Raw genomic sequence first — 27,513 nt, 5'->3', positions numbered from 1 at the left:
ACAATGGAGTATCCCGGGTCACATCATGAAGATTTAAATGATGCTAGGTCCCATCAAGTACCAAATGCCATTATCTTGTGTTGGAACACTGGAGATGGTAGTTGTGAAAACTACATAGGGGATTCCAATGGGAAGCCAAAAGTGAGAATGACTTTGCTAAACATTGCTTGTCAGAATTTCACGAACATAGGAATCTCTTGAGGTTCCCATTAAAAGCAGTCTGGATTCCCACACTCAGAGACTTTGATTCCCTAGATCTGAGATAGGCTCACTGATTTTTTTGAAGATTTTATTTATTTGTGAGAGACACACAGAAACATAGGCAGAGAGAGAGAAGCAGGCTCCATGCAGGGATCCTGATGCAGAACTCAATCCTGGGACTCCAGGATCTTTGGCCCTGGGCCAAAGATAGGCGCTCAACGGCTGAGCCACCCAGGCATCCCTCATTAATTGGTATTTTTAACAGCCGTTGAGGTTGATTTTATTTCCAGTAGCCCTAAGCGAGAGAAAGCTGTCCTATTATATCAGCATCCTATCTGAACACATACACTGCTTATTCCCAGTAAAGATCACTAACAGCTACTCTACTCACTTGCTGCAGTTTGGGAAGTTTATTTATTTTATTTTTATTTTTTTATTATTATTTATTCATGATAGAGAGAGAGAGAGAGGCAGAGACACAGGCAGAAGGAGAAACAGGCTCCATGCACCAGGAGCCCGACGTGGGACTCGATCCCGGGTCTCCAGGATCGCGCCCTGGGCCAAAGGCAGGCGCCAAACCGCTGCGCCACCCAGGGATCCCAGTTTGGGAAGTTTAAATAGGCTGTTTTTAGGGGAAAAAAATTGTACTCCTTTATGGGTTTAGTGTTTACTGAGTATCTACTACATGCTCACAGGTATTTGAGGATGCATTGTGTCCAGGACGTTGTGCTGGATGTCATAAATACATTATCTGAGTTAATCTTTGAAATACCCTGGGAATTGGGTATTATGTGTCCATTTTTCCCAGGAAGATTAGGATACTGAGTTTGCCTTCCTGGGAGTAGAGATGCTCTCCCTTTTCATTATCAGTAATCATAAAAATTGTGTTGGATTTAATGGCAGAAATACAGACATTACACTGGCAGATAAAGGGTAGATTAGAGGTTCTGAGGGAAATTTGATGGTTCATTCATTTGTATATGTGTATTTTGTTCATTTTTTACGTATGGACTACCAGTGGACACCCCAGTAATGGAAGATGGGATGCTACCTGTTACTTTGGAAGTTTTGGTTTAACAAGAAAGGTGAAACTGACTCACCAAATTTTAAGTCCTTTGTTCACCTTTAACTGAGTCTGAGCCTCAGAAAAGTGTGAATGCCAACTCAGGCCACCTAGGAGGTGGAGCTGGCAGGAACTCTGTTCCCTGAGCTGTTCTGAGAAGGGAGGGTCAGAGGCTGTGATGGAGCTGTGGGGGGCAGTTTTGTAATCTGAGGTCATTTTCGACAGAATTTGAACTGACAGTTCTCTCTTAGGCTCTGCATACTCCATTTTGATACAAGGATGTATCTGGATGCAAATTATGGGCAGCTGAGCTCTGTGCCCACAATGCTAAGCCCGAACTATGAAACAGAAGTCCAGCGTGATTATAAGATGGGATTGATGGGTGCCTTGTGCATTTATATTAAATGCACAGTGACACGGGATGGCTGGTCCCAGATCCCCCGTCTGCTCTGAGGTCCCCTGCATTGTGGATGTGTGGGATTCCTGTTCTTCAGGTGTTCACCCGTGTTCTCTGTGCATGTGTGGCTTTGGCACTAGGAAGACAGAAACGGGAGAGGGCATCAGAAACTCTGGGTATGATAATAGCATTAGTCAAAGGGAGGACTGGTCCATCCATCGACTCTGGTCCTAGATTGCCTAAACTGTGAACTTAGGTGTGTGGATTTGGTTAAGATGGGATTCAGAGCTGGTGCTCTGGAGAACCTGGGCTGGTGAAGGAAGGAAACCTGCAGTATGACTGCAGAATTTGGCTTTGAGAACAGCAATGCCCTTCGAGACCCAGAAGGCATCTCTGCCAGAAGTCCTCTGTGCACATGTGCAGCACATGGTAGGAAACTATCTGCACAGGAGCTTTGTGGAGCCATTATCAAGAGTGAAATCTGAGCAAGTTGACAGCAATCGTGTTGGTGTGTTGTGCGCATGTGCACAAGCGGGTGGAGTGGCACAGGGAAAAACGGCTTACTGAGTCTTCTTACACGTTGCGAGTGGGCAAGATGTCTATAAGGTCAGATCAGTAAAGCATTCAAAATGAAAGGTGGTAGGTAGTATTAAAAGATGAACTAATGATGTACATTCAGATTTTTAAGAATTAATTTGGCCAGTTAATCTGTATATTCAAATGGTTAGGTATGCTCCACCTGTAGGAGATAGCAGTAAGGTTTTTTTTTTTTTAATATTTTATTTATTTATTCATGAGAGACAGAGAGAAGCAGAGACACAGGCAGAGGGAGAAGCAGGCTCCATGCAGGGAGCCCGATGTGGGACTCGATCCCAGGTCTCCAGGATCACGCCCTGGGCTGAAGGCAGCGCCAAACCCCTGAGCCACCTGGGCTGCCCAGCAGTAAGGTTTTTACAGAGAAGATATGGAAGCAAAGCAAAGACAGCGTCTGATTGGATATACCTTAGGCAGTTGACTTATTTTTGGAAGGCCTAGTTGACTGTAATTACCTGTTGTTTTTTTAAAGATTTTATTTATTTATTCATGAGAGACATACACAGAGGGAGAGACACAGGCAAAGGGAGAAGCAGGCCTCCTGCAAGGAGCTGGATGTGGGACTCAATCCCAGATCCTAGGATCACACCCTGAGCTGAAGGCAGATGTTCAACTGCTGAGCCACCCAGGCATCCCCTAATTATCTGTTTATAAGTTCATTTTCTTCCATTCCAGTGCAGTGACTGTGAATTAAGCTGTGGTTTGCTTACTGAGGCTACCTAGGCCATTAGAGCCAGTTGAGTCTAATGGCTTTTCTGTTTAATTTCTTTAACAGTGGAAACACAGTTGGTAGGGATTAAAGGTTTTTTTTTTTTTTTTTTTTAATTTTTTATTTATTTATGATAGTCACAGAGAGAGAGAGAGAGAGGCAGAGACACAGGCGGAGGGAGAAGCAGGCTCCATGCCCCGGGAGCCTGACGTGGGATTCGATCCCGGGTCTCCAGGATCGCGCCCTGGGCCAAAGGCAGGCGCCAAACCGCTGCGCCACCCAGGGATCCCTTTTTTTTTTTTTTTTAAGATTTTCTTTATTTATTCATGAGAGACACACAGAGAGAGAGAGGCAGAGACAGGCAGAGGGAGGAGAAACAGGCACCATGCAGGGAGCCCTATGTGGGACTGAATCCCAGGACTCCAGGATCACACCCTGAGCCAAAGGCAGACACTTAACTTCTGAGTCACCCAGGTGTCCCAGAATATTAAAGGTTTTTAAACCCATTTGCAAGGGTAGTTCAGCATTTTTCCATCTACTGTAAGAATGCACAGTCATGATGGTGCAACAATCTCATGTCCCAGAACCACCCGGTAAGTCACATGTGTACGAATCAAAGATCCACATTTCATGATGTATGTAATAGCAGAAGATAGATAACATTCAACTATGTAATTGTATAAACAAGAGTATTTCAACAAGGTTGTTACATTTACAATTATTGTGGGATATGATGTGTTTTTTGTGTTGCTGCAGATCAATTTCTAGGTGTAAAAATGCCACCTCCATGTAGCGTTGTTTAAGGAGAGCAATTTGTTTTTTTTTTATTTTTATTTATTTATGATAGTCACACACACACACACACACAGAGAGAGAGAGAGAGAGAGAGAGAGGCGCAGAGACATAGGCAGAGGGAGAAGCAGGCTCCATGCACCAGGAGCCCGACGTGGGATTCGATCCCGGGTCTCCAGGATCGCGCCCTGGGCCAAAGGCAGGCGCTAAACCGCTGCGCCACCCAGGGATCCCAAGGAGAGCAATTTGATCGACATTAAGTTTGATATGAAATATTTATGTAAACATTGAACCAGGTATAAAATATTTTAGTGCCTGTGTGTGTTATACTTTGAAGTTGCATAAGAGGGAGGATCCACCTAAACCTGACAAGTTATTATTACTGAACATCAAACTATTATTGATTAGGGGTAATTTAATGAGGATTTTTACTTTAAATATTTTATAAATTTATATTTAATTTTTTTTAGTTTAAAATTAATGATATGTCCATTTCTAGTTTTTTTTTCTATCACTTCCATAACCAATTGCAGGAGATAGGAGATAACAAAAACATATTTTGTTTATATATCTGAATTTCCGTGGGTTTGGCTGGACTTTCTGGTTAGGGCCTATAATGCTAAAATCAATGTTTCATGAGGCATTGAATCTTCTCAGAACCTCTGGGTCAGCAGTCACTTCCAGGATCATTCAGGTTGTTGGTAAAAACCATTTTCTTCTAATGGTTCCCATGTGACCCCCTCCATGGTCACATCTTATGCATGGTTATCCTGAAAGAAGAGAGAAAATACTGACTCTCATTGTTTTCTCAAAATTTGACCTATGGTCCTTTACTGTATATTCAATTGGACGGGTTTCTGGGTATTTTATATAAGTAAGGTTATTGCCTCATGGGCTGAAATTAGAAATTGTTGACAATTGTGAATCAAGTGCAAATCAGAGAATTAAATGAGTAGGAAAATGAATTAGTAGCCTCCATTTGAACCCCTACAACTTCCATTACACACACACACACACACACACACACACACACACACACGGGTGGTCCAGCTCCACCCCTCCTCTCTATCCCCCATTGTGACCTCAATATCTTCACCCTCCTAACTTTAGATATCTATGAGACCTCAGGCTTGCCCTGCAAATGACCCTCTAGTCTTCTTCATAGCTCTTCTAGTCCATCATGTGCATTTTAGACCTCTATACCAATAAACTACTTTATGCCTGATCCTAGAGGCCTCAACTTAAACTTCCTCCCCTTCTGTTGCCCCCAAATCTTCCATCCTTCGATCTTTCCTCCTTCTCCACTGCCATTTATCTTCCCCCCCATCCCGTGACTTCAGCGCATTTATTGTGTCTTTTATGTTCACTGCCATTATTTATCAGGAGTCCTTAGTTTTCTTATGACACTGTACCCATTACCCCCAACCCTATACTCCCTCTTTCTCATGGGCCCTTAAGCCTACTGATTCCCATTGTTCTCCCAGCTCCAATGATCCCTCTCTACCCACGTTAAATCCCTGTGCCCATTATATTCCTCAGGCCTGATCTTTTCTTCCCACCATTCATCTCTGGTTAGACCACTGAATACCCCCAGGATTGCATTCATAAGCAGCCATCCCCCTTCTGCCCCTTTGTTCTTTAACCCTTCATGGGCAATAAGGTTTGCATGCCTTTGACCCAGCCTTGCCTTTGAACTCCCTTTTGCCAGTTAATTCTTCATCCATTATCCCCTTCCTTCTCATGATTTCCATCACCCTCTTATTCCTTCAACACACATATGCCTCGTATCTTTAATGCTCCTGCATATACCCACCCCCAACCTTAAAACCTGTAGTGCACTTTAATCTTTCAGCGACATTTAACTGCCTAGTGCCCTTTAGTCCTGTTGTGGGTTACATAGTGTGCCTCAAATATGCTCAAGTCCTAATTCACAGTACCTGTAATTATACCTTATTGGGCAAGTAGTATCTTTCCAGATGTGACTAAGTGGATACGAAGTCATACTGGATTTGAGTAAGCCTGAATTCAGTGGCTGGTGTCCTATAACAGAGAAGTTTAGACACACACACAGAACAGTGTGTGACGATGAAGGCGAGACTGAGTAATCATCTACTAGCCGAGGAAGGCCAAGGATACCTGACAGTCTCTAGAAGTTAGAAAGATGGAAGACTCCATTCTTGAAATGAAGTGTAGCCCTGCCAACAGCTTGACTTCTGCCAACAGCTTGACTTCAGATATCTAAGAACCTCCAGAACTGTGAGACACTAATTTTTTGGTTTGTTAAGCCACCTAGTTATGGTAATTTGTTACAGCAGCCCTTGGAAACTAACATAGTTCCTGTCCTCTCTTATTCTGTGGCTCTGTTACCCCAAGCCCTGAGACTCTCTGCAGCTCCATTTATCCCTGTGCCCCTCATTCTTACCCCCACCCCATATCACTACTTGTATTCATGTCATGTACTTCAACCTAAAGTGGCACTGCTCCTTACTCTTTCAGTGGCACACTGTGAATATGGTCCTTGTGGAGTTCTGCTATGTTGGAGTATAAAGAGTGGAAAGAGCTTTTGTTTTTGGACATCCAGGGGACTGTAGTTAATCCTATTTTTTTCCATATACAAACACTTCTATCATGTGATTGGATGAGATTTTTGTGAACCTGAGCGTGACTCTGAGTTTGTCATCATAAGTATGTTCCATTATGGGTATGTTGAGAAGGAGTCTGTATGTGGTGTTTCTGCATTGGTGTTTGTGAATGTGGATTGTGTGAGTATGCAAGTGACTGTGTGTGAGTATATGTGATAATGTATTTGAATGTTAATTCAGGCTTGTGTTTGTACCTGTGTGTAGATGTGGTCTCTGTTTGTGTGTATAGAATATAAATTGTATCCTATTATGGCTCTAATCCATGTTTTGGCAATTGTGGTGACTTTGGGAAGGAGACAGGGATCAAATGTAGATATGTTTCCTTGAAATTTGAAAGGATTGAAGGTTATTTCTTCAATTTCAGTAAGTAGAACTAAAGCCTATTACAGAAATGTGAGAACCCACGTTAAGAGCACCATTCAGTGCTCTTAAACTCAGTAGAAATGACTTAATGATATTTTTTAAAATAGCAGAATCAGCTTTTTTCCCCCTGCTTATTAAACCATTTTTTCCTAGTTCATTTTTGTGAGAGGCTCTTTTGTAACATTCACAGTTATCATGGATATCCTGTTTAGAATTGCTATTAATCCTAGGATCAATATTGTTAGATTATATTTTCCCTCTCCCCCATAGGGAGCCTGATGTGGGACTCAATCCCAGGACCCCAGGATCACGACCTGAGCCAAAGGCAGACATTTAACCACTGAGCCACCCAGGTGCTCCTATGCAGAAATATTTTCTGTAGGTCAGTATCAACTATGAATAGAGATTTGGAGTTCTTAAGTTAGGTGAACTATTGATATATATAACAGTAGAGTCTGCCCCATGACCAACTTGGATTTCATGAAAACAGATTGACTCAATTATTAGACAAGACTTCTTTGCTTGTGTGCCAGGGTCAAAGTGCAATGTTAGATATCATAGTAAATGAACAATAATATCACATTATGAAACAATGTGATACCCTAACTGTGAGGCATGAAACTTTAGTCTCTGAAACAATATTGTATAGAAATCAAGTTATGGGACAGCCCAGGTGGCTCAGTGGTTTAGTGCCGCCTTCAGCCCAGGGCGTGATCCTGGGGACCCGGGATCGAGTCCCACATCGGGCTCCCTGCATGGAGCCTGCTTCTGCCTGTGTCTCTGCCTCTCTCTCTGTGTATATTCTCATGAATAAATAAAAAAAAATCTTTTTAAAAAAATTTAAAAAAAGAAATGAAGTTATGAGCATTATCAGATTACCTGTTCCTCTATTCACATCTGAGTTAAATAAAACTATTACAAAATGAGATGTGTGAAATCTTGTACATGGTAGAAAGTTGTAGAGAGGGACGCCTAGGTGGCTCAGGGGTTGAGCATCTGCCTTCCATCCTGGGCGTGGTCCTGAGTCCCGGGATTGGGTCCTACATTGGGCTCCCTATGGGGAGCCTGCTTCTCTTTCTGCCTATGTCTCTGTGTCTCTCATACTTCTTTAGAGAACAAGTATGTCAAATAGACTTTTCCTATTTGCATCAATTGTATAAATCATGTCCAGTGATTTTTAATATAAGTTCATGGCATGTCCCCTTCACTTTTACTTTCACTCTTCTTGGAAAATTTTTCTCAAGCCTTTTGCATACTTCCTTGTTTCTGTGGCTAACTTTTTTTAAAGTTTAGGAGACTAAGGGTGAACAGATAATTATATGTTGGGGACAGTGAACTTCTCAATTAAATGCACATGCTTCCTACGGTTCTCTCATCTAGCAGATCACAGCATCTAAATATTTTCTGTTTCCACCATGTGGGAACTTGTCTGCTTACAGTTATTTTGGAAAAAGAAAACTTTTCCCATATACTTGACCTTGAATACATAGTAGAAAATCTAATCACTTATGGGGATTGGGAAAGTTGTTTTGTTTTTTAGTTTTTGATGTTTAGTATCTCTGAAACTACAGGTGAAGCGATACTGCATTTCTGCCAGGAGTTCACAGAATCACAAACCCAAAGTCTCCGAAAGTGCTGAAAGAAGAAAACTGCCAACCAAGAATACTCTACCTGGCATAATTGTCCTTCAGAAGGAAGTTTCCCAGGCAAGTGAAGTCTGAAGGAGTTCATTAAGACTGGCCTTGTGAGAAATCTTAAAGGGACTTCAAGCTTTTCTGCTACTAACTAGTAAAGGTAAATACATAAATTCAGAATACTCTAATGTTGTGTTGGTGGTGGGTGAATCACCTAACTCTAGTATGAAAGTTGCAAGACAAAAGTATTAAAAATATTTATAACTTAAGTAATGTTAATGGATATATAAGGTAAAATATGTAAATTGTGACATCAAAACCAAAACATGGGGGAGGAAAGTAAAAAATGTAAAATTTTCTCAGCTTATCAATCTTCATGGTAACCGCAAATCAAAAACTTGGATTAGATTTAGGTATGCCAGACAGCAAATCATAAAGGGACAAAATGGCAATAGTAGTAAGCACATACCTATGAATAATTACATTAAATGTAAATGGACTAAATTCTCCCATCAAAAGACAGAGTGGCTAAATGGGTATAAATACAATATATATTATGTACAGGAGACTGATTTCAGCCTTAAAGACACATACAGACTGAAAATGAAATATTGCAAAAGGATCTTCCATGAAAGTGTGGCCAGAGTTATAAAAGACTTTAAGACAAAGAGGGTCATTGTATAATGATAACAATGTCAAACAAGAGGATATAACATTTATAAATACTTATGCACCCATAGTGGGAACATCTAAATACATATATCAAGTATTAAGAGACAGGAATAAAACAATAGGGGACTTCATCCAGGCAGAAAATCAATAAGGAAACTTTGGACTTAAATTATATTATACCAGATGACGTCAACAGACAATTGTACAACGTTCTATCCAACAACATCAGAATGCAAATTCTTAGGCACACATGGAACATTCTCCAGGATGTAACATATGCTAGGCTAGAAAACTATATCAAGCCTCTTTTCTAAACACAGTGGTTAAAACTAGAAATCAAGGATGAGAAGAATGCTGGAGGGATGCCTGGGGGGCTTAGTGGTTGAGCGTCTGCCTTTGGCTCAGGGTGTGATTGCGTGATCCGGGAGAGTCCCACACCGAGCTCCTTGCATGGAGCCTGCTTCTCCCTCTGCCTGTATCTCTGTCTCTCTCTCTCTGTGTCTCTCATGAATAAATAAATTTTAAAAAAAAGCTAGATAATTTCCACATATTTGTGGACTTAATATTTTGTAATTGAACAACATAGAATAAGCTGTTTAAGGAATTAAAAAAATATCTTGAGGCAAATGAAAATGAAAATTCAAACTAAGCCCAAAGTTGGAAGAAAATTAGAGCAGAAATAGAGACCAAAAGAAAAGATTAATGAAACTAAGAAAATTGACAAACTCTTTGGCTAGACTTAGCAAGAAAAAAAGAAGATCTCGAGAAAAGAAAATTAGAAATAAGAGACAATAGACATCAATAAGAGACACTACAACAGACATCACACAAAGATCTAAAAGACTGCTACACTGGAGGGTATTATGCTGAGTGAAATAAGTCAGCTGGAGAAAGACAATCATCATATAATTTCACTCACATGTGGAATATAAAAAATAGTCAAAGGGACTATAAGGGAAAGGAGGGAAACTGAGTGGTAAAAAATTAGAGAGGATGACAAACCATGAGAGACTCCTAACTCTGGGAAACAAAGGGTTGCAGAAGAGCAGCCCGGTGGCGCAGCGGTTTGGTGCTGCCTGCAGCCTGGGGTGCGATCCTGGAGACCCAGGATCAAGTCCCACATCGGGCTCCCTGCATGGAGCCTGCTTCTCCCTCTGCCTGTGTCTCTGCCTCTCTCTCTGTGTGTCTATGAATAAATAAATAAAATCTTAAAAAAAAACAAAAACAAAAACAAAGGGTTGCAGAAGGGGAGAAGTGAGGGGGCATGGAGTGATGGGCACACAGGGAGGGCACATGATGAGATGAGCATTGGGTGTTATATGTTGTCAAATTGAATTTAAATAAAATATTAGGAAGAAAAGTGCTACAACACTTTTATATCCCAACAAATTTGACAACCTAGAATTGGACACTTTCTAGAAATATTTAACCTACCAGGATTGAATCACAAAGAAATAGAAAACCTGAAGAGAAAAATTACTAGTAAAGAGACTGAAATAGTAATCAAAACCCTAGCAAAAGTTGAGAATCAAAAGACTTCATGGCAAACTCTACCAAACATTTAAAGATGACCAATTCTTCTTAGAGTATTCCAAAAAAATGGAAGAGGAGGGAACACTTCCAAACTCATTTCCAGCATTACCCTGATACCAAAACCAGACAAGGACCTGAAAAGGAAGGGAAACTCCTGGCCAATTACCTAATGAACAGAGATGTGAAAATCCTCATGAAAATAGTAGCAAATTGAATTCAACGGGGCATTTAAAAGATTATACACTATTAGCAAATGGGTTGTATTCTAGGGATGCAGGATGGTTCAATATCCACAAATCAATAGATATGATACAGCACATTAACAAAATAGTATATTGAACTCCTACAGTCATCTCAGTAGATGCAGGAAAAGCCTTTGACAGAATTCAACACCCAGGCATGATAAAAACTCTCAACCAAATGGGTATAAATGGAATGTACCGCAGCATAAGAAATGCCATATATGGTAAGCCCACAGCTAAAGTATTCAACAGTGAAAAGGTGACTACTTTTCCTCTAAGATGAAGGATGAGACAAGGATGTGTCACTCTCATCACTTTTCTTCAACATAGTACTAAATGTCTTTGCCAGAATTTTTTTTTTGCCAGAATAATTAAGTAGAAACTGGTCAGGTGCATCTCTTAAGTAGGGACTGATTTTCTTATGATTAGATTCATGGTAAATGATACATCACTGGATGTTTTAACCTTGAACACTTGGCTCAGGTAGTGTTTTCCAGGTCTCTACATTAGATAAAGTTATTATATGTTTGTGTCCAGCCCAGCCACAGGGGAGGGAATAGTTAAATTAATCTCCACCTCCTGGGAACAGGAATATCTTCCCATATTAATTTGTATTTTTCTGCCAGGAAGATTTGTCTCATCTATTCAATTATTTTATATATATATATATATATATATAGAGAGAGAGAGAGAGAGAGAGAGAGAGAGTTTATATGATATAAATATATCATATTTACATATATATATAATTTTACATTTATATATACATATATACCCCCCACAACACACATTGTGTTATGTTGTAACATTTTTAATCCAACACCATGATATTAATTTTGTTGCTCAAATTGTTTCAGCTTTTGCAACTGGGAGCAAATTGTAGCTGTTTCAGATTAAACCATATGTCCCTTTAATTTACCCTGATAAAAATTTATATGAGAGAAAGGGAGAGCATGAGCAGGAGGAGAGGCAAAAGGATAAGTAGACTCCTTGCTGAATGGGGAGCTCAACATGGGGCTCAAACCCACTACCCCAAGATGATGATCTGAGCCAAAGTTAGATGCTTAACCGACTTCTCTTTTTTGAAGACTTCTTTCTCATTCCAGTATGAGATGCTCCAAACTCATCTTGTATTTTTCCATATCCCACACATAGGATATTTGGATCCATGATTGATTTTTTTCTTTTAAGAGAACAAACACATGTACAAGCAAGCCAGGGGGAAAGGAAGAGAAAGAACCCCAAGCGGACTCTATGCCCAGTGACAACCTTGATGTGGGACTTAGTCCCATAACCCTGAGATCATGACGACCTGAAATCAAGCCTTGGATGTTTAACCAACTGAGCTGCCTAGACACCCCTTTTAAGAGAATATTAGAAACAACTTAATGAAAGACTTTTGGAGATTCAAGAGTATTTCAATATTCCTGAATGTTTTGTTGGGTTTTTGTCAAATTCTTTGACTTCGTTTCTATTCCAATGTTGTAGTGTAAAAAAGTAAATTATGGAAATGATGCAGCAAGATGACTGAGTAGGAAGCCTTAGCTCTCATTCCTCCACAAACAAATCCATATAATGATACTGGTTCCAAAATTCCTCAAAGAGAAATTCACAATTCTTAGCACAAACTGATAGTAGTTGCATTTATAGGGTTAAGAAGAACAATTTACTTATGTCAGCTTGTCTCCAAGTCTCCTTAGCTCAGCACCTAGCTTAATACCTTGGGGTGTGATTTCTCCCATGGGGTAAGGGGAGTGAAGATTGGTAGTGTATGCCTGGCCTCCTTACCTCTCCATGCATCCTCTGTGAAGTCGTTTTCTGTCATGCTTCTTACTAAGTGCAGAATGACTTGCAGAGCCTGGTCTTCTGGGAAAGACAGGAACAAAGAAAAAGTCACAGCATGCCCTTTATATCCACCATTGGTCTGCACAATTAGGAATAGGCACATAGCTAAAGCTTTTCCTTTACAGGAAAGGGAAGGAAGCAAAATGACCTTATCCCAAGTATTAGAGTTTTTTCTTCACAGTGCTGTTTTTTTATCTCACATCATACAGAACACGGAATGACCTGCAGAGCCAGTCTTTTGGGTCAGAAAGGATCAAAGAGATGGGTAGGCATGCCCTTTACTAAAATCTGGTGATGCTTAGATTGGGAATAAATACAAAACTGAGATTTTCTTACACTAAGAACTTTTCTGCAACAAAAGTTTTTGTCCTTAACATTTCTGAGTGCCCTACATGGAGTTGATGTCTATGTTGCCCCATCCTAGCACTAAACAAGAGAGTTTGATTCCTGGGAAAATTAGTAATGAAGCAAAAACTTTGATATCCTCTTACAGTTAGCTTTGCTCTGCATTGAGAAAAAGCAAGGGACTCAGGCTTTTCTTCAAGAGGGAGAGGACGTGTTAAGGGGTCTTCCCCCACCTTCCAGTGCATTCCTCAAAAGCTCCATCTCTATTTTGTCACTTACTGAGTACTAGTAATTGATGAGTATCTCTCCAAATGAAAATCATCCATAAAGACTAGGACAGGCAGCTGCTTTTCAAGATAGAAATAATGCAAACTTAAGCATGAAGAAACCAGAAAGTGCAATCAAAGAAAAAAACGAAATCTCCTCATTTACCAACTACCAAGAAATGGAAATCTGTGAAATGCCTGACAAGGATTATTAAAATACTGGATTTATTTCTAGGAGTTTGACTTTATTTATTTTTAAGATTCCATTTATTAAATCACTCCAGGTTCATTCATGTGGTCACAATGGCAGGATTTCCTTCTTTCTGAAGGCTGAATAATATTCATATGTATATATAACATTTTCTTGATCCATTCATCTGTTCATGGACACTTAAGTTGTTTCCATACCTGGGCTATTGTGAATAATGCTGCAATGAATGCTCCAGTACAGAGATCTGTTATTGACAGAGTTCTCACCCTCCTTTGGATAAATTGCTAGATCATAAGGTAATTCTGTTTTTAGTTTATTGAGAAACCTCCACTCCATCTTCCAGAATGACTATATCAGTTTACATTCCCACCATTGTGTAGCATTCACTTTTCTCTACATCCTTACCAGCACTTACTCTCTTGTCTTTTTAAAGATTTTTTATTTATTCATTTTGAGAGAAACAGAGCAAGAACATGAACAGAGGAGAGCAGCAGAGAGAGAGGGAGAAGCAGGCTCCCTACTGATCAGAGAGTCTAACTTGAGGCTCAATCCCAGGACCCTAAGATCATGACCTCACCAGTTGAGCCACCCAGGTGCCCCTCTCTTGTCTTTTGATAATAGGTATTCTAACAGGTGTAAGATGATATCTCATGGTGATTTTTATTTGCTTTTTCCTTGTGATTAGTAACCTTTTCATGTAACTGTTGGCCATTTGTAGGTCTTCCTTGGACAAATGTCTATTCAGGTCCATTGCCAATTCTTTAATGAGGTTATTTTAGCTATTGCATTGTAGGAGATCCTTGTATATTTTGCATATAATCTCATATCGAATATGTTGTTCGCAACTATTTTGTCCCATTCCCAAAGTTGCCTTTTCACTTTTTGTAGTTTCACATGCCGGATGTAAGCTTTTGATACTGATGTAGTCCCAACTTGTTTATTTTTGCTTTTGTTACACCTTTGCTTTTGGTGTCAAGAACTACCTGTTTCCTCTAGGAGTTTGATGGTTTCAGACCTTACATTTTTTGCATGTAGCTATCCAATTTCTCCAACATCATTTGTTAAAGTAATTGTCCTTTGCCAGTTGCATATTTTTGACACATCAAAAATTAATTTACCATATATCTATGAGTTTCTTCCTGAACAAAATAATTTCCTTAAAGAAGCACAGTGATTGGGTACCTAAGTGGCTCAGTGGTTAAGCATCTGCCTTTGGCTCAGGGTGTGATCTCAGGGTTCTGGGATCAAGTCCTGCATCTGGCTCCCCAAAAGGAGCCTCCTTCTCCCTCTGCCTATGTCTCTGCCTGTCTCTGTGTCTCCCATGAATAAATAAATAAAATGTTTTTTAAAAAGCACAGTGATTCATAAGATAATACAGATAAATGAACATATAGGAAACAATATATAAGCAAAATGAGAAGCTGAACAGAGAGATGCAAGCTATTGAAAGGTACACCTGGAAAATACCATAATTGAACTGAAAAATTTAAAGATTTTATTTATTTGAAAGAGAGTGCACAAGCATGGAGGGGCAGAGAAGGAAGGAGAAAGAATCTGAAGCACATTTCATGCTGAGTGTGGAGCCCAGTGTGAAGCTCAGTCCCATGACCGTGAGATTGTGACTTGAGCCAAAACTAAGAGTCAACCAGATGCTTACCTGACTGAACCACCCAGGTGCTCCTGAACTGAAAAGTGTAATACAGGCTTTCAAAAGCAGGCTTGAGCAAGCTGAACCAAGAATCCGCAAACTTAAGCAGAACATGTGATATCTACTCAGGGCAAAATGAAAAAAGAATGAAAGAGTATGAAGAAAGCATTAAAGACTTGTACAAAAAAAAAAAAAAGACTTGTACATTGTTTCTATGTGGTCTCATGAGTTATGGAAGTCAGAAGAAGAGAATGAGAGAGGGGCAAAAAAATGTGTGTAAAGAAATAATGTCTTGAAAATTTACCACATTGGGCAGCCCCGGTGGCGAAGTGGTTTAGCGCTGCCTTCGGCCCAGGGCGTGATCCTGGAGACCCTGGATCGAGTCCCGCGTCGGGCTCTCTGATGCCTGCTTCTCCCTCTGCCTGTGTCTCTGCCTCTCTCTCTCTCTCTCTCTCTCTCTGTCTCTATGAATAAATAAATAAAATCTTTAAAAAAAAAAAAAAAGAAAATTTACCACATCTGGGGAAAGAAAGTGCATATATGTGAAGTCCACAGGATCCCAAATAGATTGAAAGTTTAGATTTACATTAAGACACATTAAAAAGTCAAAAGACAAAGTAAAAATTTTGTTAGCAGCAAAGAAGAGATCTATAATATCCGAGGGAGCTCCATAAGAACCTTGAAGATTAAAAGAGAGTGGGATAATCAAACTGTTGAAAGTGAAAAACCATGGACAAAAAATATTATACCAGCAAAGCTATCCTTAAGAAATAAAGATGTTCCCAGACAAGTAAATGTTGAGAGATTTCTTTACCACTAGAGTTGCCGTACAAAAAATGTTAAAAGAAGTCATTCATACTGAAGCAGAAGAGCACTAATTAATTAGCAGCATGAAAACAAAAAGTCACTAGTGAAGGTAAGTATATAATCAAATACAGAATTTTGTTATATTGTAATGATGGTTCATAAGCCACTTTCTTTTCGAGTATAAAAGTGAAAAGAATTAAAAACAATGACTTTAATAATTTGTTAGTAGATATATACTAAAATATGTAAATTGTAACATCAGTAACAGTGTTGGAAGAAGGGAGGAGTACAACTGTAGAATTTTTGTATGTAATCAAAATTAAGTTTTTTCAGGTTAAACTAGACTGTTACAACTAGTTCTATGTAAGCCTCATGGGAAACAAATAAAAATCCTGTAGTAGACACACAGTATACCAAGAAAAAGGAATCAAAGGATATTTCTAGTAAAAGATTATTAAACCACAAATGAAGATAGTAAGAGAGGAAGAAAGTTACCTTCTACCTGTATTGTAGTCCTTTTGTTACTAACAAAATGGAAATAATGAGTCTTCATCTTTAAAAATTAGTGTAGTCCACAATAGCCAAACTGGAAGGAGCCATGATACCCTTTGGCAGATGAATGGATAAAGAAAATGTGGTGTCTGTATGTATATAGGTGTGTGTGTAAATTTTATACATTTTATACAAGTATAAATTTTATGCATTTTATATATTATTTATATAATATTATATAAATATATGTATCAAATTTATACACACACACATATGTATATAAAATGTCCACAATAGCCAAAATGTCCATAATAGCCAAACTGTGGAAGGAGCCAAGATTTCCTTCGATAGATGAATGGATATAGAAGATGTGTTATATATACACACACACACACACAATGGAATAGTATTCAGCCATCAGAAAGGACGAATACCTAGCATTTGCTTCAATGTGGATGGAACAAAAAGGTATTATGCTGAGTGAAAAAAGTTAATTGGAGAAAGACAATCATATGGTTTCACTCACATGTGGAATATAAGAAATAGTGAAAAGGACTATAAGGGAAGAGAGGGAAACTGAGTGAGGGAAAATTAGGAAGACAAACCATGAGAGACTCCTAACTCTGGGAAACAGGGTTGCAGAAGAGGAGGATGGAGGGATGGGGTGACTGGGTGATGGGGACTAAAGGAGGGCACTTAATGGGATGAACACTGGGTGTTATACTATATGTTGGCAAATTAATTTTAATAAAATATAAAAAATAATAAAGATACTTTATTTTTTTAAAGATTTATTTATTTATGATAGACACAGAGAGAGAGAGAGAGAGAGAGGCAGAGACACAGGCAGAGGGAGAAGCAGGCTCCATGCCGGGAGCCCGATGCGGGACTCGATCTGGGGACTCCAGGATCGCGCCCTGGGCCTAAGGCAGGTGCCAAACCTCTGAGCCACCCAGGGATCCCCAATAAAGATACTTTAAAAAGTATAAATGGATTAAATTTCCCAAATAAACTGCATAGAGTGGCTGGATGATATTTTAAATCCAAGCCTATGTTGTATATACAAGAGACTCATGTTAACTTTGAGGACATAATATAGGACACATGTAGGATAAAGTTGGAGGGTTGGAAAATATTCCACACAAATGATAATCAAAAGAGAGCAAGCCTAACTATACTCAGACAATTAGACTTTAAGTTAAAATCCATCAAAGGAACAGAGAAGGCTATTATAATGATAGATGGGTTAATTCACGAGGAGATTATAAATTATAAATTTGTATGTACTCAGACTGGAGTCCCTAAATATATAAGCAAATATTAAGAGCTATAAAGGGAGAAATATACAGATTTACAGTAATAGGAGGGGACTTCAGTACCCAACTTTCATTAGTGGGTAGGTTGCTTAAACAGGTAATATTGGATTTGAAATTACACTTTAGATCAAGTGTACCTAATAGACATATACAGTACATTCCATCCAACAGCAGTATAATGCTCGTTCTTCTCAAGTACACAGAGAACATTCCCTAAGATAGATCATATGTTAAGCCACAAAACAAGCCTTCAAAAATACAAAAGGACTGAATTCCTATCAAGGATTGTTTCTAACCATAAAATCAATATCAAGAATAATACTGGAATATTGATAAATATGTGAGAATTGAACAAGTGTGTCAGAAAAGTAGTCATAGGAAGGACCAAAAGATATCTTGAAGAAAATGAAAATGCAGTATACCAAAACTTATGGAATGCAGCAAAAGCAATTCAAAGGGGAATATTGAAAGTGATAATTTTTCTGCATCTATTAATATAATAGAATTTTTTCCACTTCACTCTTAATGTGTATCACATTTATTGATTTGTAGATGGTGAGCTATCCTTGAACCTCACAGATAAATCCCACTTGATTATGGTGTATGATCCTTTAATGTGATGTGGAATTTTGTTTGCCAGTATTGAAGATATTTGCATCTATGTTTTCCAAGGCTATTGACTTATATTGTTTCTGTAGTACCCTTGTCTGGTTTTGCTACCAGGGGAATGCTAGCCTCATGAGTTTGGAAATGTCTTCTCCTTTAATTTTTTTAGAAGAATGAGCAGTTTTGGCTTTAGTTCCTCAAAAGTTTGGTATAATTCGCCAGGAAAGCCATTTGGTTCTGGGGTTTTACTTATGAACATGTCTTTTGAATACTAATTCAGTATCTTTACTCATTATTGATCTCTTCAGATTTTCTCTTTTACCACTATTCAGTCTTGGTAGGTTGTATGTTTCTAGGAATTGTTCATTGTTTTCTATGTAATCCAACGTGTTGGCATGTGATGATTAATAGCTGGCTCTTATGGTCCTTTATATTTCTGGGGTGTCATTGTATGATACACCTTTATTGTTGTTAGTTTTCTCCCCTCCAGCAACCCTCAGTTTGTTCCCTATAGTTAAGAGTCTCTTAATTGCCTCCCTCTACTTTTATCTTATTTTATTTTTCCTTCTCTTCCCCTAGGCTCTCCTGTTTTGTTTCTTAAATTGCACATATGAGATCTTTTAGTTTCTGTATTTATCACTTTCTGGGTCCTGGGATTGAGTCCCAGATCAGGCTCCCAGCAAGGAGCCTGCTTCTCCTGCCTATGTTGCTGCCTCTCTCTTTGTCTCTCTCATGAACAATTAAATGAAATCTTAAAAAAAAAAAAAAAAGTAATAATAATCTGGGAAATGAGAGAAAATATTTCCAAATCATATATCTGATAACGAGAGGTGAATGCCAAAAATATATGAAGAATTTATAAACCTCAAACTCCCAAGCAGACTGATTAAAAAATGGACAGAAGATATCAACAAAAAATTTTCCAAGGACATGTACAAATGGCCAACAGGTACATGAAAAGGTGCTCAACATTCCTAATCATAGGAGAAATGTAATTTAAAACCACAATGAGATCACTTCACCCCAATAATAATGGCTATTCTTGAAAACACAACAAATAACAAGTGTTGCTGAAGATATGGAAGAAACACTTGTACGCTTGGTGCAAAGGTAAATAGGTACAGCCACTATGGAAAACAATATGATGGTTTCTCAAAACATTAAAAATTGAGCATATAACCCAGCAAATGTGCTTCTGAGTATTTTTTCAAAGGTAATGAAATTGCTTTCTTCAGAAGATAATCTGCACCCCGTGTTCATTCCAGTGTTACTTAAGTATACATCGACAGATGATTAAAGAAAATGCAGTGTACATATACAATGGAATATTATTCAGCCATAAAAAAGAAGGAAATCCTTCCATTTGTGACATGGTTGCACCTTAAGGATATGCTGAGTGATATAAGTCAGAAAAGAGAAATACTTTATGATATCACTTGTATGTGGCATCTAAAAAAAGCCAGTCTTAGAGTGCTTGGGTGGCTCAGTCGGTTAAGCATCTGCCTTCAGATCAGGCCATGATCATGGTCCTGGGATGCGCCCCACATTGGGTTCCATGCTCAGTGGGGAGCCTGCTTCTCCCTCTCCCTGTGCCTGCTGCTCCTCCTGCTTGTGTTCTCTCTCTGTGTGTCAAATAAATCTTTTTTAAAAATTCAAAAGCCAGTCTCATAAAAACAAGGAGCAGGGGACGCCTGGGTGGCTCAGCAGTTGGGCGGCTGCCTTTGGCTCAGGTCGTGACCCCGGGGTTCTGGGATCAAGTCCCGCATCGGGCTCCCTGCATGGGGCCTGCTTCTCCCTCTGCCTGTGTCTCTGCCTCTCTTTCTCTCTCTCTGGGTCTCTCAGGAATAAATAAAATACATATTTAAAAAAAAAAAAAAACAAGGAGCAGAATGGTAATTACCAGTTGCAGGGGGTTGGGGATTAGGACAGATGTTGTTCAAGGGTAGAAACTTAAAACTAGAAGTAAATAAGCCCTGAAGATCTAATGCACACCATAGTGAATATAGACAATATTGTATTTTAATAATCAAACCTGTTAAAAGACTACATCTTAATTTTCCCAACCACATAAAGGACATCATTATGTGACATGATAGAGGTGATAGTTGCTACAATGGCAATGTAGCTAGTTGCTACAATTTATATATTGTAATGTATAAATATATATTACAATATATAAATATATCAAATTGACATGTTGTACACTTTAAATTTACGCAATGTTATATATGTCAAATATATTTCAAGAAAAGTAATAGAGAACAACAATATAAGAATCAGGCAGAAGAATTAATCTGAGAATTAGAAGATAGGAACTTGAAAATACCCAGAGAACAAGGGGAAAAAAGTGAAAAAGGATGAAGAAAGACTATGTGATACCATCAAAAAACAATTGGTAAATTACCGGAGTCTCAGAGGATAGGTAGAAAGAAGAGGGCAGAAACCTTATTTAAGGAAATTATGGTTGAGAAATTCCCAAATCTGAGCAGAGATTTGAATACCCTGAGTTCATGATGCTCATTGGTCACCAAACTCAAAGACTTCTTCTCCAGTATACATTACAATAAAACTGACAAAATCAAAGAATCCTAAAAGCAGTAAGAGAAAAGAAGCTTTTAACTTACAAGGAAACCCTCAAAAAGCTATTAGTGGATATTTCAGCAGAAACCTTCAGGCCAAGGGAGAATAGGATGCTCTACTCAAAGATAAAAACTGCCAAACAAGAATATTAAGCAAAGTATGAGACGCCTGGATGGCTCAGCAGTTGAGCCTGTCTGGTTTTGGCTCAGGGCGTGATCCTGGAGTTCCAAGATCAAGTCCCACATTGGGCTCCCTGCATGAAACCTGCTTCTCCCTCTGCCTGTGTCTCAGCCTTTTCTCTTTCTCTGTCTCTCATGAATGAATAAGTAAAAATCTTCAAAGAAAAAAAGAATATTCAGCAAAGTAGTCCTTTATAAATGAGGGAATGATAAAGACCTTTCCTCAGAAATCAAAAGCTGAAGGAATTCATCATCACTAGACCTGCCTTACAAGAAATGCTAAAAGGAGTTCCTCAAGTGGAAATAAAAGGACAAGTAATATAAACACATATGAGAATATACAGCAGACATATGGAGTAAGTGTATTACTCCATATACTAAATATGGAGTATTAATATACTAGTATATTAAATTAAGAGTATTCTGATAATATAAGATGGTATGTTAACCACTTAACAGTTAACAGTAGTATAAAGTTTAAGGGACAAGATTATTAAAAATAACTATAGCTAAAAAATAAGTATAGTTAAGAGGCACCTGGGTTGCTTGGTGGTTGAGCGTCTGCCTTTGGCTTGGGTTGTGGTCCTGGGGTCCTGGTTTGAGTCCCGCATCAGGTTCCCTGCAGAGAGCCTGCTTCTCCCTCTGCCTGTGTCTCTGCTTCTCTCTCTCTCTCATGAATAAATAAAAATCTTTAAAAAACATAAGTATAGTTAAAACAATTTTTTTAAACACTATTTTTTTTAAGTTTTTTTTTTATTTATGATAAAGAGAGAGAGAGAGAGAGGCAGAGACATAGGCAGAGGGAGGAGAAGCAGGCTCCATGCACCGGGAGCCCGACATGGGATTTGATCCCGGGTCTCCAGGATCGCGCCCTGGGCCAAAGGCAGGCGCTAAACCGCTGCGCCACCCAGGGATCCCCAGTTAAAACAATTTTTAGTACATAAACTATACAGAGAGGTAAATTGTGATTATATACAAATATACAAAAAAATAAGAGGGAAGAAGTAACGGATAGAATTTTTGTGTCCATTTGAAGTTAAATTCTTATCAGCATGAAATAAGTTATTACATCTATAAGATGTTTTATGTAAGCCTCATGGAACCACAAAATAAAAATCTACGTTACATTCACAAAGTATACAAAAGAGAATCATAGCATACCATTACAGAAAATTAATTCAAAACCAGTAGCAGGGACACCTGGATGGCTCAGTGGTTGAGCATCTGCCTTTGGCTCAGGGTGTGATCCTGGGGTCCTGGGATCGAATCCTGAATCAGGCTCCCATCAGGGAGCCTGCTTCTTCCTCTGCCTATGTCTCTGCCTCTCTCTCTGTCTCTGTCTGTCATGAATGAATAAATAAAATCTTAAAAAAAAAAAAAAAGAGACAGAAGAAGAACAATACAAGAAACAACAAAATAGCCAGAAAACAAAATGGCATTGGCCAAGTCTTTACCTATCTATAATTACACATAAATAGATTACATTTTCCACTCATAAGTCATAGAGTGGTTGGATGGATAAAAATACAAGACCAACTATATGATGCCTACAAAAAACTCACTCCAGATTAAAATAAGCTCAAAATGAAGCCTTGAAAAATGACATTTCATACAAATAGAAACCAAAAGAAAGAAGTGGTAGCAATATTTTTATTAGAAAAAGTAGGCTTCGGACAGCCCAGGTGGCTCAGTGGTTTAACGCCCTTCAGCCCAGGGCATGATCCTGGGGACCCGGGGTCGAGTCCCACATCAGGCTCCCTGCATGGAGCCTGCTTCTCCCTCTGCCTATGTCTCTGCCTCTCTCTCTCTCTCTCTCTCTATGTGACTATCATAAATAAATAAAAATTTAAAAAAAAAACTTATACTGATGCCCAAACCAGATAAGGACAGGGAAGCTAAACTACTGGCTAATAGGTATGATGTGGGATGCCTGGGTGGCTCAGTGGTTGAGCATCTGCCTTCTGCTCAGGTCATGATCCTGGGGTCCTAGGATTGAGTCCCACATCAGGCTTCCTGCATGGAGCCTGCTTCTCCCTCTGCCTGTGACTCTGCCTCTCTCTCTGTCTCTCATGAATAAATAAATAAAATCTTTAAATAATAATAATAATAATATGTGTGATGAATGTAAATATAAAAATTCTCAACAAGTTATTTACAAAATAAATTCAGCAACACATTAACAATATACACCATGACCACATCCTATTTATGCCTTAATACACATAAATCAATAAATGTGATACCCCACATTCATAGAATGATACAAAATTCTGTGATCAAAAAAAAAGGGGTGAGGGCTCAGTGTTTGAGCATCTGCCTTTGGCCCAGGGTGTCATCCTGGGATCTGGAATCAAGTCCCACGTTAGGCTCCTGGCAGGGAGTCTGCTTCTCCCACTGTCTGTGTCTCTGCCTCTCTCTCTCTCTCTCTCTCTCTCTCTCATGAATAAATAAAATCTTTAAAAAAAAAAAAAATTCTGGGGCAGCCTGGGTGGTTCAGCGGTTTAGCACCACTGTCAGCCCAGGTCATGATCCTGTAGACCCAGGATCAAGTTCCACATCAGGCTCCCTGCTTGGAGCCTGCTTCTTCCCCTGCCTGTCTCTCTCTCTCTCTCTCTCTCATAAATAAATAAATAAATAAATAGATAAATAAATAAATAAATAATTTTTTTAAAAAATTCTGTCATCATCTCAAGAAAGCAGTAAAAGCATCCAAAAAGACATGCTTTCTAAAAAAAAAAAAGACATGCTTTCTTTCTTTTAAAAAAAAAAAAAAAAAGATTTTATTTATTCATGAGAGACAGAGAGAGAGAGAGAGAGGCAGAGACACAGGCAGAGGGAGAAGTAGGCTCCATGCAGGAAGCCCGGTGCAGGCAGGACTCAATCCCGGGACTCCTGGATCACGCCCTGAGCCAAAGGCAGACGCTTAACGGCTGAGCCACCCAGGCGTCCCATCTTTTTTTTTTTTTTTTTTTTAAGACTTTATTTAGTCATGAGAGACCCATAAAGAGGGGCAGACACACAGGCAGAGGGAGAAGCAGGCTCCATACAGGGAGCCCAATGTGGGACTCGATCCTGGGACTCCAGGATCATGCCCTGGACCGAAGGCAGGCATTAAACTGCTGAGCCACCCAGGGGTCCCCAGACTATGAGATTTTCAACAAATTTCACAGGCCAGAAGTAGGTAGCATAATACAATCAAATGGCTGAACAAACAAAACTGAAGTAGAATTTTCTACCTAGAAAATTGTCCTTCAAATTTGAGGGAGTCCATAGTTTTCTATTTTTTTTTTTTTAAAGATTTTATTTATTCATGAGAGACACAGGCAGAGGGAGAAGCAGGTGCCATGCAAGGAGCCTGATGCAGGCAGGACTTGATCTCAGGATCACATGCTGAGCCACCAGACATCCCATTGTTTTCCATATAAGGAGAAACTGAAGGAGTTCATCAGTACTAAGCTGGCCTTAAAGAAATGTTAAAGGCACTTCAAATTGAAACAAAAGGATGTTAGTACAGTAAAACATATTAAAGTATAAATCTCACTTTATAGTAAAGGTGAATACGTAGCTAAATTCAGGAGACTAACATGTTGGTAGGCAGATCACTTAAATTCTACCATAAAAGATAAAAGACAAATATATTTCTGTAACTAGAACTATACTGATTTGTTAATTGATACACAAAGTAAACGATGGAAATTGTGATGTCAAAAACATGAAATGTAGGTGGGACCAGAACACAAACTTTTAGTGTGCATTCAAAGTTGTTACCAGCTTAAAATAGACAATATGAGATGTTTTAGCTTAATATAGATTGCTATCTAGCTAATACAGACTGCAGAAGATGTTACATATAAACTGAATGATAACTACAAATCAGCAAACAGTAAGAAATCTGGAAAAACTAAAGAGTAAGGAATCGAAGTATAGCAGTAAAGAAAACCAGCAAGCCATGAAAGAGAGAAGAAAGCATTAGAGAAAGTCTACAAAAATAGTCACAAAACTAGTAACAACATGACAATAAATACATCTTTACCAATAATTACTTTGAATGTAAATGGAGTAAATGCTCCTCTAGTCAAAAGACATAGTGTGACAGAATGTATTTTTAAAAATCTTTAAAAAAAACAAAACCCCATCTATATGCTATCTACACCAGATTCATTTCAGACCTAATGACACCTGAAGATTGAAAGTGAGGGGGTGGAGAAACATTTATTGTGCAAATAGATGTCAGAAGAAAGCTGGAGTAGCAATAATTGGTATCAGACAAACTAGATTTTAAATCAAAGTCTGTAAAAAGAGACATATAATAATAAAGCGGACAATCCAGCAAAAAGATGTAACAACTGTATATATTTATGGACACCACCACCACCACCCCGCCGTGTGGATGCACCCAAATCATAAAACAGTTAATAACAAACATAGAAGAAATAATACTATAATAGTACAGGACTGGATAGATCATCCAATCAGAAAATCAACAAGGAAACAGTGGCTTTTTTTTTTTTTTTTAAGATTTCATTTATTTATTCATGAGAGACAGAGAGAGAGGCAGAGACATAGGCAGAGGGAGAAAGAGGCTCCATACAGGAAGCCAAATCAGATGTGGGACTCTATCCCAGAACTCCAGGATCATGCCCTGGGCTGAAGGCAGACGCTGAACCACTGAGCTACGTAGGCATCCTGGCTTTTTTTTTTTCTTTTTTATGATTTTATTTATTATGAGAGAGGCAGAGACATAGGCAGAGGGAGAAGCAGGCTCCCTTTGGGGAGCCCGATGCAGGACTCGATCCTGGATCCCAGTGTCACATCCTGAGCTGAAGGCAGATACTCAACCACTGAGTCACCCAGGTGTCCCAGGAAATAGTGGCTTTGAATGACACACTGGACCAGATGTATTTAAGAGGTTTATACAGAATATTCCATCCTAAAACAGGAGAATGCTTACTCTTTTTAAATACATACCCAACCTTCTCCAGAATAGATGACATATTAGGTCACAAAACAAGCTCCAACAAATTAAAGAGACTGAAGCCATACCATGTACCTTTTCTAACCACAAAACTTGAAGAACAAGGAAAAAAATCTAGGAACACCACAAATATACGGAGGTTAAATAACATGCCACTGAACAATGAATGGGCTGACCAAGGAAGCAAAGAATAAATTTACAAATACATTGAAAACACAATGATCCGAAACCTTTGGGATGCAGCAGAGCAGGTTCTCAGAGGGAAGTTTATAGCAATATAGGCCAACCTCAACAAACAAGAAATATGTGAAAGCAACAAAATTGATAAAAATTCTAGCCAGACCATGGCAGGGGTGGGAGATTGAACAAAATCACAAATAAGAGAAATGCAGGGCACCTGGGTGGCTCAGTGGTTGAGTGTCTGCCTTTGGCTCAGGTCATGATTCAGGGGTCTTGGGATCAAGTCCTACATCAGGCTCCCCAGAGGGAGCCTGCCTCTCTCTTACGTGCCTCTCAGGAATAAATAAAATCTTTAAAAGTAAAGAGAGAGAAATAGCAACCAACACCACAGAAATAGAAACAATCATAAGAAAATATTACAAAAAATTACATGCCAACAAATTGGACAAGCTAGAAGAAATGAATAATTTCCTAGAAACATATAATCTACCAAAATTGAAGCATTAATACATAGAAAATTTAAACAGACCAGTTACCAGAAAGGAGAATGAATCAGTAATCAAAAAACTACCAAATAACAAAAATCCAAAACTAGATGGCTTCATGGGTGAATTCTACCAAACACAGAAAAGTTAATACCTATTCTCAAACTATTCCAAAAATTGAAAAGGAAATGAAATTTCCCAGTTCATTCTATGAGGCCAGCATTACCCTGATACCAAAACATGATCAAGACACCATAGAGAGAGAACTATAGGCCAACATCCCTGATGAACATACCTGTAAAAATCCTCAACAAAATAGTAGCAAACAGAATCCAACAATACATTAAAAAAAAAATCATTCACCACGACCAAGTGGGACTTACTCTTGGGTCACAAGGATGGTTCAATACTCAAATCAATCAATGTGATACATCACATCAATAAGAAGGATACGGGATCCCCGATGGCTCAGCAGTTTAGTGCCTGCCTTCGGCCCATGGCATAATCCTGGAGTCCTGGGATTGAGTCTCACATCGGACTCCCTGCATGGAGCCTGCTTCTCCGGCTGCCTGTGTCCTCTGCCTCTGTCTGTGTCTGTCATGAATAAATAAATAAAAATTTAAAACAACGAAAGAAAAAGGATAAAAATAGTATCATTTCAATAGACACAGAAAAAGTATTTAACAAACTACAACAATCATTCATGATAAAAGACCTCAATAAAGTAAGTTTAGAG

At 38.8% G+C, this 27,513-nt stretch overlaps 1 protein-coding gene across 5 annotated transcripts in view; it reads left to right on the top strand.

The window, feature by feature from the left end:
• The window catches only part of LOC121484470 (putative protein ZNF720), a 110,850-nt gene that overhangs the window by 22,461 nt on the left and 60,876 nt on the right, over positions 1-27,513 (top strand). For 4 of the 5 annotated variants that reach the window (XR_005986042.1, XR_005986044.1, XR_005986043.1 and 1 more), the window contains one exon: positions 8,333-8,555. The gene's annotated coding sequence lies outside the window, so the exon portion shown is untranslated. Of the gene's footprint in view, positions 1-8,332; positions 8,556-11,997; positions 13,536-27,513 lie in introns of those variants that run through there. The other variant, XR_005986045.1, reaches the window with a different exon arrangement.

This window comes from Vulpes lagopus, chromosome 2 (assembly GCF_018345385.1).
Source record: "Vulpes lagopus strain Blue_001 chromosome 2, ASM1834538v1, whole genome shotgun sequence".
Classification (NCBI taxonomy): Eukaryota; Metazoa; Chordata; class Mammalia; order Carnivora; family Canidae; genus Vulpes; species Vulpes lagopus.
The sequence above is the reverse complement of the archived record's forward strand: the minus strand, read 5'-3'. Positions and strand labels throughout refer to the sequence as shown.